General features: G+C 35.9%; 1 non-coding gene across 1 annotated transcript; it reads left to right on the top strand.

The window, feature by feature from the left end:
• The first annotated feature begins 2,663 nt into the window (after window positions 1–2,663).
• Window positions 2,664–2,770, top strand: LOC141604310 (small nucleolar RNA R71). The gene has a single exon (XR_012526015.1). It is a non-coding gene; the product is annotated as a small nucleolar RNA R71 (small nucleolar RNA).
• Window positions 2,771–15,757: the final 12,987 nt, after the last annotated feature.

Genomic DNA, 15,757 nt, shown 5'->3' with positions numbered 1-15,757 from the left:
CTTATTTTGCACTGGTAAAAAGACGGGCGTCTTTCTACAAAGACGAGCGGATTCTTCAAGACGAGCGTCTTCTCTGCTGAGACGCTCGGATTCTTCAACAGTCCCAAAATTTCAATTTTACAGCTCAAATGGACGGGCGTATTCTAGCAAAGACGCTCGGATTTCCTAAAGACGAGCGGATTCCCCTCAAGGACGCTCGGATTCTCCCTGGTCTACCCGGATTCAGTTCTATCCGTGCACTTGCATATCCCTTGTAATTTTTCATTCTTCAAATCCCGTGATCTTCATTGTAGGGGCACAACAAAGGCATGAATAGCCTAGGCAAATTGTTATCCCTACACTAAGCTAAAGCGCTACACATCAATAAGATCATTAGTCCCTCCCTCACTTCTCTCAAAAAATGATAATTATCTTGATCAAAGCATAAAAATCCAAAAATGACAAAAATGAAATGTAAGAATTAAAATGCGAGTTAGGGAGTTAGAAATATTTACAAAAGGTGGTTTAGGGAGGACTCCACCAAACTCTTATCCTTAGTGAGATGTCATGGGGGCATGTCCAAGGTGTTGTTGATGTTGCTCAACACCTTGAAGAAGTAGTCAAAAGCTTGTTCATTATCATGATAAAGATCTTCAATAGACCTTTGCCCTTGTTGTACTTCATGTTGGTCTTTATCGATAGCATTACCGATATAGGGATTGAAAATCCCTTCAAACTCATCGTCCCAAAGACCACAAACTTCATCTACTTGGTCACTAAAGATCTCTTGAGTTGATAGAGACAACTCTCCCATTTTCTTGTCTTGGCCAATGAGGCAATCCTCTTCATTGCTTGACTTTGGTGAGCTTTTCAAGCTCTCTTTGTTACAATTCACTTGCTCTTTGAATGGAGCATCATCAATTTTCTTCTTCCATTGGAATTCCGACTTCTTCCTATCATCCTTCCGGCTATAATGATCAACCATAAAACATGGTTCATGCAAACGGGGAGCTCTCATGGTCTTGTCAAGATTGAAATTTATGCTCTCATCTCCCACTTCTAGAGTGAGCTCTCCATGCTTCACATCCATCACCGCACCCGCGGTGTGCAAGAAAGGTCTTCCTAGAATGATTGGAATGTTGGAGTCTTCTTCCATGTTAACAATGACAAAGTTCACCGGGATGAAAAATTTTCCAACTCTTACGAGAACATCTTCCCATATCCCTAATGGAGTCTTCGTCGATCTATCAGCAATTTGGAGTGTGATATTGGTGCATTTAAGCTCTCCCATCCCTAACCTTTTACTCACCAAGTACGGCATAACACTCACACTAGCCCCTATATCACATAAGGCATTGTTGATCGTGGTGTCGCCAATGGTACACGGTATTGAGAAGCTTCCCGAATCTTTAAGTTTTGGAGGTGAACTCCCTTGAAGTATTGCACTACGCACCTTAGTGAAGGCGATAGTCTCAAGTTTCCGGGTCGACTTCTTCTTTGTAAGGATGTCTTTCATGTACTTTGCATAGGCCGGCACGTGATTGATTAATTCCGTAAAAGGAATCGAGACTTCCAAATTCTTCACAATCTCCATAAATTTTCCAAGTTGGTCATCAAATTTGGGTTTGGCTTGACGACTTGGAAAAGGAAGTCTAATCACAATGGGCTCCTTCTCCTTGACCTTGTCTTCATTTTTCTTTGAGATTTCTTCTTTTGATGGTTCCCTATCCTTGGAGTTTTGCACGATTTCTTCCTTGTCACTAGCTTCCACAATTTCATCCTCAACTTGCTTCTCCGGTGCTTCATACCTTGTACCACTCCTCAAGTGAATGGGACTAACCGTTTCATGTCTTGGGGGATTACTTTGAGGTGGTAATTGCCCCTTTTGTCTTTGTGAGCTTGAAGATGCTAGTTGAGTCAATTGGGTTTCCAACATTTTGGTGTGAGCTAGGATGTTGTTGATGGTGATTTCCTTTGCTTGACTATCTTTTTGCATTTGAGTGAAAAACTCTTGTTGATTCTTTTGCATTTGGAGGACCGCTTTTTGAACATCAAAACCTTGGTCATTTTGTTGATTGTATGGAGTTTGATTTTGGTAACCTTGGTTTTGGTTGTAAAAGGGTCTTTGATTTTGGTTTCTCAAGGGAAGTGGGGTTGGTTGAGGGTTTTGAACATTTTGGCTTTTGTATGAGAGATTTGGGTGGAATTTGGTGTTCTCATTGTAATAATTGGAGTAAGGGGTACCACTCTTGTGTGCTTGAAAAGCATTCACTTGTTCATTTGTTCCCCTACATTCACTTTGGTCATGTCCCAAAGTTCCACAATTTTCACATATCCCACTTGGGATTGATGAAGATCCCGTCATGGCATTAACATGATGCTTTGGTGATTTTGAGGCTTCTTCAAGTCTAGCCATAGCTTTTTCAAACTTCAAGTTAATGGTATCAATGTGAGCACTAAGTTGAGCACCCAATTGAGTAATGGAGTCCACTTCATTCTTTCCTCCTTTAGTAGCCTTGCGAGGTCTACTATATTGTGAGTTATTGACCGCTATTTCCTCAATCTTGTTCCAAGTTTGATTGTCATCAACTTCGGTGAACATTCCATTTGATCCCATGTTGAGAATGTTTCTTGAGTCTTCATAAAGACCGTTCCAAAATTGTTGTACCAAGAACCACTCGCTAAGTCCATGATGAGGACATGAGCGGCAAATTCCCTTGAATCGCTCCCAAGCTTCATACAAGGATTCTTCATCTCTTTGCTTAAAGCCCGTAATTTGAGCTCTTAGCATGTTAGTCTTCTCCGGTGGATAGAACTTTTTGTAGAAAGCTAGAGCCAACTTCTTCCAAGAATCAATTCCGAGAGTAGCCTTATCAAGGCCTTTCAACAATTGTTTCGCGGTGCCAATTAGAGAAAAAGGAAATAGGACCCATCGAATTTGGTCTTGAGTTACACCGGTTTGAGAAATCGCATCACAATAGTCACAAAAAGTCTCCATATGAGAATGAGGGTCTTCACTAGGCATCCCCCTAAATTGGCTTCTTTCGACTAATTGGATAAATGCAGATTTGGCAATAAAATTTCCGGTTAGATGTTCTGGTGTGGGAGTACCATTGGGTAGGTTCCCTCGGTTGGTACGGAATGTGATGAAAATTTAGGCATTGTGGGTTGATTTTGTGTTGGATTTTGTGTTGGGTTCTCCTCCCCTTCTCTTGCAAAAGGGTTGATGAACTCAATAGTGTTTGGTTGAATAACCTCACCAATACCTCTCAAAGTTCTCCTAGCAAGTCTTCTATTGTTTGTCAAAGTCCTTTCAATTTCGTGATCAAAGGGTAACAAGTTACCTTGTGATCTTCTAGACATGCAAAATATCAAACAACTCGAAAATAATTAGAACAAACCTTGAGGTGTTTTACTTCCCCAAGGCAAAGAAAGACATAACTAATAACAATATAAGAAAATCTAAATCAAGTTAACACCGTCCCCGACAACGGCGCAATTTTTGGTCGGACTCTCGAGGAGGTTTAGTTTTCGGTACTTGTCGTTAGGAGCACCTAGACCAAAACACAATTTATAAGTTCACAAACAACTCTACAGTTAGTAAAGAGGCAAGTAAAGGTCGGATCCCAAGGGACGGGAATTGAGATGAGATTTTCTATTGAAACTAGTGGTGTCTAAGGGTGTCACAATTTGGGGTTTGAAGTAGAAGATCACTAAACTAAATAGCAATGAAAGTAAACAAGCAAGATGATTAAAAAGGGATGTAAATAATTGATAAAAGGCACTAGGGTGTCATGGGGTCATAAGGGATTCATGGGAATTGATCATACAAACATATTCTCAATTTATAAGCAAGCAATTATTGTTGTGATGGATCGAGTTGGTTTATATCTTACAATCCTAGGAAAGTTTGGGTCCCGGAGCCGAATCGATTAGATTGTACAACACCTACAAGTCGACTTAATCTTTCCTACTCAACTATATGCATGGTCTAATGAGACTCGAGTTGGTTTATGTCTTACAAGTCTCATTGAAAAGATAGGTGATGGGTAAAAAATGCAAGGATTCAAAGGCTCACATTTCATCAAACATAACATATGCATAAGTTGAGATCACAACAAGCAAGCAAATAAACTATGAAAACATATTAATTTAAGAATGAATCATTCCCCATGTTGGTTTCCCCTAATTACCGATTAACCCTAGCTAAGGAAACTACTCACTCATTGTCATGTTGAACATGCTAGCAACGTTGTCAATCATACCAACAAAGTGAAACATGATGAATAAATGAAGATAATTAACAATAATTAAAAAGGGATTAAGAGAATTATACCTACTAATGATTCCAATAATAAAGCAAAGAATAATAGAAGTACTTGATGCTTGATTGGAAGGTTGTCAATCTCCCAATAATAACCCAAATAATCTTCAATTACCCAAAATAAAGGATGAACAAAAGAGAGATTAAGGAAATGAAACTTGTATTAAAACTTGATTAAATGTTGATTACAAGATTAAAGAGAGATTTGATTGATATTAACTACACTAAAGATTGCTAAGAAGAACATGCTCTTCTAATTAGACTAATGGGGTATTTATAGTGGGGATTAGTTACATAAATTAGGGTTTACTAAGGGCTTAAATGACGATTAAGTCCTTGAGGAATCGCCGGTCTCTAGGGAGACTCTGGTCTCTTTTTCGCCGGTCTTAGAAAAAGATGCGCATCCTTCCTTGAAGTTTGTAGATGACGAAATAGCTGTAAGGGAATCCTGGCGTCTTAGGCACGGGACGGGCGGATTTGGGTGTTTCTGGACGGGCGTCCAGAGGGGGAAGATGGGCGGATTGTGGAGGTTTTGGCCGAGCGTCCAGCTGAGGAAGACGCTCGGATTGTAGACCTTGGACAGGCGGATTCAGGGCAATCCGCTCGGATTGTCTTACAGCTTCATTCCTTCTTCTTTTCTTCCTTTTTCTTCATAGAATCCCTGAGGATTTCCTCGGGGATGCAAGGATCTTTTCTCATCATTGCCCATCTACTATAGTATGTACAAAGGCCTTCTAATCTTGTCTCTCCTTGATGCTTGGTCATTGAATTCAATCAATTTAGCTTCATTTTGCCATGAAAATGCAAGGTTTGCACTCCTTTCCTACCAAGGACACAAAACCTCAAAGAATATGCAAAACAAAGAATAAAGACAATAAATGACCCAAATATGCTTTTGGTCTGATTGGAGTCATATGGGAGGGGATTTTATGTTTTATAGAGGAAGGAAGGATGAGGTGTCATGAAATGTGTGGTGGGTAAAATATTGTATTTGTCGAAAATAGGGGAGCAACACGGGAGGGAGACGCGCGGGCCAGTGTCGGGACGCTCGGATCAGTGCTTTGCAGAAAAAACATGACAGTAGATAGGGACGGGCGGATCGAGCTCAGGACGTTCGGATCCTTAGTCAGTACAGCCTGGATTTTCTATCCCGTGCTGAGATGAGCGGATTCTTCAGAAGACGGGCGGATTTTGCTGAGGACGCTCGTCTTCACCTGGGGACGTTCAGATTTTTAAACAGCGTAGAATGATAATTTTCACAGCAGCTAGGACCCGCAGATTTAGCTTGAGACGAGCGGCTTCAGGACTGGGACGTTCGTCTTCTTTGTAATCTGCTCAGATTTTAAAACAGACCAAAATTTTTAATTTCAGCATTCCCAAGACGAGCGTCTTAGAGCCAGGACGCTCGGATTCTCTCAGGAAACGCCCGGATTGCCTTCAGTTCCCGCGGGCTCAGGTCTGCCCGTGGGGGTTTCCTCCTTTTTGTTCTTCTTTCCCTCATTTTGTTCATTAAGAATGCTTCCCCACACTTGAATTTCTAAATCCTTCATTCATCAAAAGAGTTAGTAACACTCCCTCACCGATTCTCATGTCCAAAATCATGCTTTTATGTAAAGGTTAAAAATACAAGTGAGAAGGGTTAGTATATTTACAAATGGTGGTTTGGAGAGGACTCCACCAAACTCTCTCTTTGATGGTCTTTTCAGGGTGGGAGAGGCCTGAGGCGGATGACCTCGACTTCTCCGATGAATGCTCCTTCATAATATGGCTTCAACCTTTGGCCGTTGACTTTGAACTTGTTTCCATCTTCCAAATTTATCTCAAAATCTCCATACTTTCCTGTTGGAAAATGTGTCCTCAACAATAGTGCGATCACATGATTTAATATCGTAATTAAATCTCATATTAAGAATACGTAAGGGATGACTCAATTATATAGTCAACTGATCAACATTAATCGGTAACGATTGGCTTGCTAGAGTTTGACGTTACTGTCGTGGGACGGTGGTGGTCAGTTGATCCCTTAAGGTCACACCTAAAGGATGATGCCCTTATCTGTAAAGTTGATTAATTGTATGACGATACAAGGTAATCAATTCCTTAAAATTGAAAGATTTACTTGTGAGAGAGAAAATTGATATCTTATTGTAATGGGATTAAATAAGATTTATTTTAGTAATAAAAATACTTTATTACTAAAATTATTTATTGTTTGAGAAACAATAAGAATGAATGGTTAATTATAATTACAAGATGTTGTGAATTATAAGTAAATGACCCATTTTATTTATGTGATCAAGTATCTCTAGTCAATTTATTGTATGTAATTTAATTAATTTATAAAATGATATTTATGTGATAAATATGCATTAAGTTAATTAATAACATGTAACATACTACATGTGACATATTGTGTAACAAATGACAAATTGACAAAATAAAATGGTAGTCTATTTTATGTAAGTGGACCGAATAAGAGAAGTTAGTAGTGGGTTGTGCTTATATTATTTTATGTGATAAGATTTAAATAATAAGCCTACACTACACTAGCCTTACATGCCTAAGGTTTTGAGAAGAACAAATGGAAAAGTGAAGGACCATATATTGGTCCTCCACCCCTCCAAAAACCGGTGACCACACACACACATACAAGCTTTTTGTTCTTATTTTTACTCTTCTCAATATTCCATTCATAAGGCATGCAAAAACCTTTCCTCTCTCTTATTATTCTTGTTCATCTTTCTCTAAAACTAGAGAAATGATGATTAAATTTGTTCAATCACATTAATAATATTATTAATGTAATATATGAGTATTAGTAATCAATTTTAAGGTAAACTACTAAACAAATATCTACCAAATATTATTTAGCAGAGATAAGGGATAATCTTGGGTGCAATCAAGAGGAGTGGCTTCTATACTTGAAGTCTTTGGAGGATCATTCTATTACTCATCATAGCTCAAGAACAAGTGAAGGTAGAAGACCTTAATTGTTCCCACAAAACTGAAATTAACAATGTAAGAAACATTGTTTTCTTATAAATCTCAAAATTTGTTATGCATGCACTAGATCTAAAGAACAAATAATTAACAAGTTAATTAGTTCACTATTAGAGGAATCTAATAATAGGTAAATAAACCTAACAAGTAGTATTAGAGCATTGGATGTTGCATGCATAATCGGTTATTGTTTTTCCGAGTTAAAATGTTAACATATAAAACTAAAAATTTGTGATTTATAAGTATAATCCACGAAATCATCATGCATGTTATATATTCTGGTCCTAAAATTTATTTATGTTATTTTTATGATTTATGGAAATTTATTGCTCATTTTAAGGATTTTTGGTCATTTTATTACCTTTTTATGACTATAATGGGAATTAAAATGCTAAAAATAGTTAAACTAAGTTTCCAACAATTAAAAATTTATATGACCTCACATGAATATTTTAAAATTTGTGTGTAAAATCTCGTATTAATTGGATTAATATTGCATGATTTATGATTTTTATGAGATAAAAATGAATTAAAAGAGGTAAAATGGTTAAAAATAGTTCAATTTCGAATTAGGCCATGAGATTTTAATATGTTGTCATGCATAATATACAGAGTGTATTTAAATTTCGAGATTAATGATCTCATTTAGCATGATTTATGAATTTTTAGAGTAAAAATGGCATAAATAGTGACTATTTTAGCATAAATAGCTAAATCGTATTGCATGGCATGAGAAAATTATTTTAGGTTGCATAATATATCCCAATAATAAGATCTATGGTTGTAAAATTTATTGGATTAATTTTTGGATACTTTAAATGTTTTATGAGATAAAACCGATAAAATGCAACTATATTTTCTCAAGATTAATTCGAAAATTTTAACCATGATTTTTGACATTATGAGTGTCATGGAATTATTCCAGAATGTTCAAAAATTTAAAATTCAAATTTTTAATTTTTTATAATTTAATTTGGATTTATTTCATAAATATTATGATTTTAAGGTAAAAATGAGCATAAAATTAAATCAAGTTGAATTATTGTCAAAAATTAAGTGATGACTAATTTTTGAGTCCTAAAAAGTGTTAGGATAATTAACTTGAGCTTAGATGTGATTTAAGTGTTAATTAGTGATTATAAAAGGTTATTATCAAACATTTCCATAAAACCGGGTTATATATACGACATAAGTTAAATATGGCGATTTGGCACATCATTTGGCATGATAGATACACATTATAATGCTGCATATTTCAATTGTTGAATGTCTTTCATTTATATAATTTTGAATTATGTAATTTTATCTTAGTATGGCCTTAGTTTTAATCGATATTACCCGTAATGAAAGGGAATGTTGATTCGGTTGTAATATAATGTGATCTCGTATCACTTTTATTTTTATTAGTTTTTCCATTTTACAAATGTATAATAGGAATAGCTTTGTATTTTTATTATTATTTGTAATTATGGAGTATCTTCAAGACGGTGCCATACGGAAAGGTGATCCGACGAAGACGAAGTTCTAGGGAGGCGTGCCAATTGAAGATTCAAGGGACCAAAGGAGTTGGTTTCCGAATATGTAATAGATATTTGATTTTCTATTTTTAGGAAGGCCATACTAGGAATTTTATTATTGCTTTGCATTTCTTTTAATATGTTACATGCATTGCCAAATCGCCATAACAACACATGCATATCATATCGAGTCATCGACCGTGTCAATTATAATTATCGTAGTTCACCGCTTTAGTTCACTTAAAACGTGATAGATAATAAATTGACAAGACCTCTCACATATAATAATTGAGTATTAGCCTTGCCAAATAGTAGAAACCATGAATCCCAATTTCATAAGAGAGTTGAGCCGGCTTTACCGTAATACAAACCTTGTTACGTTGGGTAAGTGGGTAATAAAATGTTATTACATCGAAATTTGGATTGAGCTCAACGGAAGTATTCGTGACCGTAGTCGCCATGTGTTCCGGGCTAAAGATGAAAGTTAGAGTAATTTTTATCGACCGAGAGTTCTAAAAGTAGAATCGATTAAGAGGTTAATCCACCGAGTTATATTAATAAGGGATGACTCGGCTTACCGTACCCGTATTAATATGAATTTGGATCTCGGAATCATTTATGTTAGTTGGGTGGAGGTCACTACATAGATGCTTAAATACTTGTATTTAAATATACGAGTACTATTAAAACGATAGATGTTAATTATTTCCTTCATTTTCCATTTTTGTAGTTAAATAATACGCAATGAATTCATCTAATACTCCTACACCAATCACCGTTGATTCATGGCTCCAATCATTTGATGAAAAATGCTCCGAGTATGACAATGATACGATTAGAGAATTACGCGTTGGCATTGGTCAGGATGGAAATTTTTGTTTCTTTAACACCTCCACTCCACCCACTCCAATATTATTGCCCACCTTGGAAAGAAAATCTTGTGAAGAAAAACTTACAAAACCCAAGGCATCCTTGTTTGAAGAAACAAAAAGAAATGTTAAATTCAGTGGGAGTTCTTGCAAGAGTGTCCTTGCAAATGAAAGGAGTATTGGTATTGATAAAGGGAAGGCAAAAATGGGCAAGAAACCCAAACCTGATTATGAATTGGAAATGGATAGTGGGACTACCAAGACCAAGACCAAGAAGGGTGCCAAATCCTATGAGGAATGTCATTATTGTAATGTCATGGGCCATTGGAAGCGATATTGCCCCAAGTATTTGGAAGATATCAAAGTTGGACTTGTTACTCCAAGTGGGACTTGGAAATGTGGAAAAGCTAAACAAGAGTGATATGAATCTCCGACAAGGAAATGGAGCTAGGGTAGCCGCCACTTCAAGAGGGACTTATGTACTTGTTTTAGCTCATAGCTTTGAGTTATAATTTACATAATTGTTATTATGTACCCACTTAGTCTAAAACATTATTTCCATTTCTATGTGAGACATAAAAGGATTTATTTTTTGCCATCAAAGACAATTGTTGTATTTTATTGAAATAAGACATGGCTGTGAGCCATGTCACTTATCTTTATGATATACAAGTTTTAGACACTTCCAACTCAAGCAATGATATCTACATAATACGATCCAAAAGACTCATAACTAGTAATCCAAATGATTTGTACATTTGGCTTTTTCGATTAGGTTACATAAATGAGAAACGCATTAAAAGCTAGTGTCGACTATATTTAATGAACCATTTCATTTTCAATCATATGGAATATGCGAATCTTGTCTCCTTCGCAAAATGATTTGTACTCCCTTTAGTGGTAAAGGGACACGAGCAAGTGATTTTTTGGGACTAATACATGTCGATGTATGTGTTCTAATGAGCATCACCGCAAGGGGAATTTATGACTACTTCGTCACTTTTACCGATGATTTAAGTAGATATGGGTATATTTACTTAATCAAATATAAAGTGAAGCATTTGAGAAATTTGAAAAATTTCTAAATGATGTAGAGAACCAATTGAACAAGGTACTAAAGCATTACGATTCGATTGTAGTGTCAAAGATCTAAGTAATAAATTTGATTTATTAAAGATGGATTAAGACCTAGTGTCACTACCCATAAGATCAAACTAATATGAGTCGGTTTAAGTTGTTGAACTCAATTTTGGGAATTTGCAATCCAAAACGGATAAGTAATTCTAAACGGATGGTCAACCAGGAAATACCTACAATAAAGTGTCTATTTAACAAATTACATGGATCAGACTCGTATATTACATGAATCAAACTTCCATGTTAGGGATGGCCTTTTGAAAGCTAATACATAGTCTAGATAAACTCCTAATATTTCACCATATATTTATGTTTGTAACTCACAAAGCTATCTCTCAAGAAGATAGATGTATTTCTGAGAGATAGGGTGGGAGTAAATTGGGTCGTTACAAACATGTCCTCTAGTGTTACTTTGTGAAAGTAATAGAACTATAGAGTGGGAGTATAGTTGAACTATAATCTATAAAGATAGAGTGGGAGTATAGCTCAGTGGGAGTTTTTCGCACATGTCTTATTGTTTAAAAATATTACTTTATGAAAGTGATAGTATCATGACCTTGTTACATACGAGCTGAAGCATTACAATCCGAAAATGGTTGCTCATGGGTGGATTTATTTTAAAGTAAGGGTCTCTTTAAAGGTAAATAGAGCTTTAGAGTACACAAATACATAAGATTTATATGAATATGTTGATCAAGATAAATTGTGTTAGGAATTGCCGCATTTCATTCTAATGAAAAATGGCAAATAAAATTCGCTTTTCTAAAATGGGAATTTAGAGAAGGAAGTGTTTGGAACACAAAACCTTAGATAAAAATCTAAGAATCCTAACATATTATGCATAGCTTTCTTAAGTGAACCTAGAATGGTCTTAAGCAAGCATTAAAGGATTATACTTTTCATTCATGTGATAATAGTGAATGGTTTCATTCACATGATTGAAGAATCATGATTATACATGAAGTTAAGTGGGAGCCAGAATCATTTTCCCATGTCTTATATGTTGATAACATATTACTTATTGAGAATAATGTACCAATGCTCTCTTCTATCAAGAGTGATTGGGAGACTAGGAAAAGGTGCAATATACTTTAGATTACTGAATCTATGTGAGAGTATATTGGCATAGAGTTGAGAGTCTTATGAGGATAAGATCTTTCGTATCTGTTTAACATCAACAAGGTTGAATGGGTTATTTATGTTGATGAAAGTGGAATTACTATCATGGAGTCATAGTTGTTCACTGAACCTATTAAGTTGTTGATCGCATGAAATCGATTGCTAATGTTTCCGCCATTAGTATGATCATGTATGCCAACAGACGCACATGCCATGATGTGACATATGCTGAGAGCATAATAAGTCAATAAAAGGGATAATTCCCATGATATGGCTTGTGAAAGCCTTAAAGAACATCCTTGAGATTCTTGAGAAGAATTAAACATTCGTTCATACGTTTGGATGATAAACTAAGTTATGTGTTGAAGGGTTGCACAAACTTTAGTTTCCAAACCAAAAGGGATTTGCTGAAATCCTAGGGTGTCTCTTTGACTAAGGAGTAAGAGACTAGAAAAGTATTTTAGTATCGCGTGTTGCAAATTCTACAAAAGGAATCTAAGTAAATTGTGATAAAATGATCAACGTAGGGATTAAGGGTGAATCCCTCTACAAATGACTTTATCACAAGTTATGCGATAATAGTGGGAGCGTCTTTCAAGTTAAAGATCTGAAGTCTAGTAAGAAGTCTAGACATATACTTAGATAAATTCATATCATTGGAGATGACATTGAATAGAAGGAAATAGCAATTGAAAAAGTTGGAATATATGGATATAGGGTATATTCACTTTCCAAGCTTTTATTGCATCTAAACTAGTGTTAATAATACACTAAAGATTATAAGATATGAAGTAGTAATAGTGTATTGACTGTTCATATGTGATAATCGCATTTATCGTTTGAGTTTCATTAAACTCACCCGCTACCTTATCGTATCTGAATGGGTTGTAGAGACAAATTGAACCCCATTAAAGTGAACTGGATTGACATGGTATTCGCCCCTAGTTACTTATATGAGGTGACGTCTCGAAGTGACTAGAGTGTGATGCGATTGATGGCAAGTTCAAGTGCCATAGAGTCATATGGGATGACTAGTCGATCACATAGGCAGACTGTATAGGACACTCTATCGGGCAGTGACCGTTTATAGAGTTCTGGTAATTCATAAAGCCTGGTCGTGTCAAGAGCTACTATAGTATTCTTATGAGTCAATTCTTTTGACTAGAGACTATTCGCTCAAGTTGGCACAAATTTCTGATTAACTTTGATTTATACTCTACGACTTCGTAAATAAAGGGTCAAACTGGGTATATTTTGGGTTATGATGGACTGTGGCTGAACGAAGGGAATAGGGCGATAGGAATTGTCCACCCCTTGTCAGGGTTGTTTGAAATCTCAAGGCCACTCGAGGAGTAGTTAACTGGAAATGCGTGGCCATGCTCGGAAGGTATCTATGGTAGATAATTCCGGTCAGACAGTTACTCTCCAGATCGAGGAAACCACTCAAGATATGATCAAGTGTAAGTATGACCTGCAAGACACCTTACATTGAGTGCGAGATTGTAATAGGACAAGAGAATTGGTGACGCACACTTGTCTCGGACAAGTGAGAGATTGTTGGAAAATGTGTCCTCAACAATAGTGAGATCACATGATTTAATATCATAATTAAATCTCATATTAAGAATACGTAAGGGATGATTCAATTATATAGTCAACTGATCAACATTAATCGGTATCGATTGGCTTGCTAGAGTTTGACGTTACTGTCGTGGGACGGTGGTGGTCAGTTGATCCCTTAAGGTCACACCTAAAGGATGATGCCCTTATCTGTAAAGTTGATTAATTGCATGACGATACAAGGTAATCAATTCTTTAAAATTGAATGATTTACTTGTGAGAGAGAAAATTGATATCTTATTGTAATGGGATTAAATAAGATTTATTTTAGTAATAAAAATACTTTATTACTAAAATTGTTTATTGTTTGAGAAGCAAGAAAGATAAGAATGAATGGTTAATTATAATTACAATATGTTGTGAATTATAATTAAATGACCCATTTTATTTATGTGATCAAGTATCACTAGTCAATTTATTGTATGTAATTTAATTAATTTATAAAATGATATTTATGTGATAAATATGCATTAAATTAATTAATAACATGTAACATACTACATGTGACATATTGTGTGACAAATGACAAATTGACAACATAAAATAGTAGTCCATTTTATGTAAGTGGACCGAATAAGAGGAGTTAGTAGTGGGTTGTGCTTATATTATTTTATGTGATAAGATTTAAATAATAAGCCTACACTACACTAGCCTTACATGCCTAAGGTTTTAATAAGAACAAAAGGAAAAGTGAAGGACCATATATTGGTCCTCCACCCCTCCAAAAACCGGTGACCACACACACACACACAAGCTTTTTGTTCTTATTTTTACTCTTCTCAATATTCCATTCAGAAGACATGCAAAACCCTTTCCTCTCTCTTATTATTCTTGTTCATCTTTCTCTAAACCTAGAGAAATGAGATTAAATTTGTTCAATCACATTACTAATATTATTAATGTAATATATGAGTATTAGTAATCAATTTTAAGGTAAACTACTAAACAAATATCTAGCAAATATTATTTAGTAGGGATAAGGGATAATCTGGGATGCAATCAAGAGGAGTGGCTTCTATACTTGAAGTCTTTGAAGGATCATCCTATTATTCATCATAGCTCAAGAACAAGTGAAGGTAGGAGACCTTACTTGTGCCCACAAAACCGAAATTAACAACGTAAGGAACATTGTTTTCTTATAAATCTCTTATTTTGTTATGCATACACTAGATCTAAAGAACAAATAATTAACAAGTTAATTAGTTCACTATTAGAGGAATCTAATAATAGGTAAATAAACATAACATTTTCTACCTCGGTAATTACATAGGGCCCCATCCATCTTGAATTTAGCTTCCCGGGAAAGAGTCGATATCGGGAGTTAAATAGAAGGACTTTGTCTCCCTTGTGCAAGGCCTTTTGCTTGATTCTCTTGTCATGAAGCAACTTTGTCCTCTCCTTGTAGATCTTGGCATTTTTGTAGGATTGTAGTCAGAATTCCTCCAACACTTGGATTTGCATTATCCTCTTTTGGCCACTTGACTTGAGATCAAGGTTGAGAGCTTTGATTGCCCAAAAAGCTTTGTATTCCAATTCAATTGGCAAATGACATGCCTTTCCATAGACTAGCTTGTAAGGGGAGGCTACTATGGAAGTCTTGTAGGCCGTCCTATAAGGCCAAAGGGTGTCATCAAGCTTCATGCTCTAATCCTTTTGAGTCTTGTTAACAACCTTTTCAAGAATTTGCTTGATCTCTCTATTTGAAACTTTAACTTAACCGCTTGTTTGAGGATGGTCTCCCAAGCCGGTTCTATGTTGAACACCATACTTTTCCAAAAGAGATGTGAGCTTCTTTTCATTGAAATGTGTCCCTCCATCACCTATGATTGCTCTAAGGACTCCGAACCTTGGGAAGATTACTTTCTTGAGAAGTTTGGTAACCGTTTTGGCATCATCGGTTGGGGTAGCAATTGCTTCTACCCACTTTGACACATAATCAACGGCTACAAGATTGTACTTATTTCCTTGAGATGACACAAATGGTCCTTGGTAGTCCATTCCCCAAACATCGAAAATTTCTACCTCCAATATTCCCCGTTGTGGCATCTCATTTCTCCAAGAAATGTTTCCGGTTCTTTGGCAAGGATCACAATGGAGAATAAATTTTCTAGCATCTTCAAACATGGTAGGCCAAAAGAAGCTCGATTGGAGGACCTTAGAAATAGTTCTTCGTGCTCCATGGTGTCCTCCAT

The sequence above is a fragment of the Silene latifolia genome, chromosome 9 (genome assembly GCF_048544455.1).
Source record: "Silene latifolia isolate original U9 population chromosome 9, ASM4854445v1, whole genome shotgun sequence".
NCBI lineage: Eukaryota > Viridiplantae > Streptophyta > Magnoliopsida > Caryophyllales > Caryophyllaceae > Silene > Silene latifolia.
The sequence above is the reverse complement of the archived record's forward strand: the minus strand, read 5'-3'. Positions and strand labels throughout refer to the sequence as shown.